We start from the raw sequence: 1728 nt of genomic DNA on the forward strand, positions 1-1728 counted from the left end.
TGGCCTTCAAGGTGCCCGACTGGACACTAAATTTGTTCAGCTGATCTCCAGGCAGTGTTCCCTCTAAGCTGAATTAGTGTGAGCTAGCTCACGTTTTTTTCACCTCCAGTTTACTCCTTTTTTGTCTTAGCTCAGGAAGGATGGGGCTCCAGAGCCAACTAATTTGCGCAGTAGCCCAATCGCTCGGTCACAACTGTCGTGCCAGGAGAGCTCACAAAGTAGGATTTTGGCTCACAAGGCTCCACAGCTTAGAGGGAGCATTGTCTCCAGGTGACAGCCATCAGTCCCCCTGGAGAAAACGGCCCTTCGGGAAGGTGGGCTCCCTGTCATTCTACCCCACCGAAGCCCCGCCCCAGTTCCAAAATCTCCAGGAATTTCCCAACCCGGAGCTGGCAACCCTCCTGTGGCAGCGGCGGCAGCACACAGCCACAGTTCTTGGGGGGTTGCCCCCATCCAGGCGGGTTGAAAGACCTATAAAATATTAAAAATAGCAAGAGTGGCTTTATATTGCACTAATGGGTCTGATGAGTGTTACTGTGGGATATGATCAGAGTGTTTGCCAGATGGATTAATACTATAGAGGTATTTCTTCAATGCTCTACCCACTTTGACAAAGTTCTACACGAAACGAGATGTCATGTGCATGGTTCGTTGGTGTCGATGGCGTATGAATGGCTTCCAGTAAACTGAATATTGGGAAAATAAATTTCTAGTCCTTGGGAGAATTTTTTGGCATAAGACATCAGGGTGGTTTGCTTCTTCTCAACTTCCATCCCGTGATCTCTCTCTTTGGCTTGCAACGTCCAGGCGGGGGCCTGGCTCCCCGGGAGGGAACGGCCGCCGGACGAGCTCCCTCCGCTCCCCGGTCTCCCAGGAACTGCCGGAGCCACCCGAGCAGCGGCCTCCCTGCAGGGCTGTTGTGCGAAGCTTTCGGGCTGCCCAGGCAGGGTTAGGGAGGCGCGGGCACCGCCAAGGCCGCCCCGTCGCTTAGCAACGGCTCCCACTCCGCTCCCCCACCCCACCGCGGGAGCGGCACAACATGGCGCCCAGAGGAAGCCGGAAGTCCCTCCTCCGCCTTGTCGCTCTAGCCACGACGGGGGGCTGACTTCCGGTCAGCTGCGGGGCTGGGCCGAGGGGCGGCCTGGGCGTCCAGTCGGGGCCACCCGCCGCTCCAGCCCTGTCCGCCTCTATGGCCAATGGCTTTCGGGTGGGGGAGAAGCGCCGGTTCCGCCTCTCCGGAGGGAGGGATCCAGCTGGGTCGCCGCCGGGCTGCTCTCTCTGCTGCAGCAGCAGGAAAGAGCCCGGGAAGACCTGGGAGGCGCACGAGATCTGGGGCGGGGGAGGAGCTTCGTTCGTGAGTCTCTCCGGCCACTTCTTCAGAGGTCTTCGGGCACTTCAGGCGACTCGCGACGGCTCCTCCCCGGCCACGAATGTCCTGAGTCTCTGAGGCGCCCCGGGGGTCCTTCCTTCCCGCCGTCTCTGGCGAGAAATAGCGACTGGCGGGGGGTGGGGGGGGGAGGAGGAGACCGGAAGTGCGCGTGCCCACACATAAGATGGCCGACCCGCCTTCGCCGCCTCGGGCGTAGCCGCTCTTCGCGGGCTTTCCTCTCGCGATCGAGTTTGCCGGTACGGCGTGGGTAGAGCGGGGGGGCGCTCTAGGAGACAGGAGCGAGTCTCCTGATCAGACGACTTCCGGGCTGTCCGGCGTCGCCTCCCTCGGGTACATTC

The 1728-nt window shown here is 60.5% G+C and overlaps 1 protein-coding gene across 2 annotated transcripts in view; it reads left to right on the plus strand.

Annotated features, from left to right (window-relative positions):
* Positions 1–1226: 1226 nt before the first annotated feature.
* The window catches only part of UFSP1 (UFM1-specific peptidase 1 (inactive)), a 2881-nt gene continuing 2379 nt past the window's right edge, over positions 1227–1728 (plus strand). Inside the window, exon 1 of one of the 2 annotated variants that reach the window (XM_015427908.1) lies at positions 1227–1720. The gene's annotated coding sequence lies outside the window, so the exon portion shown is untranslated. The remainder of the gene's footprint in view (positions 1721–1728) is intronic. The other variant, XM_015427909.1, reaches the window with a different exon arrangement.

This window comes from Gekko japonicus, unplaced genomic scaffold (assembly GCF_001447785.1).
Source record: "Gekko japonicus isolate JY-2015 unplaced genomic scaffold, Gekko_japonicus_V1.1 scaffold761, whole genome shotgun sequence".
NCBI lineage: Eukaryota > Metazoa > Chordata > Lepidosauria > Squamata > Gekkonidae > Gekko > Gekko japonicus.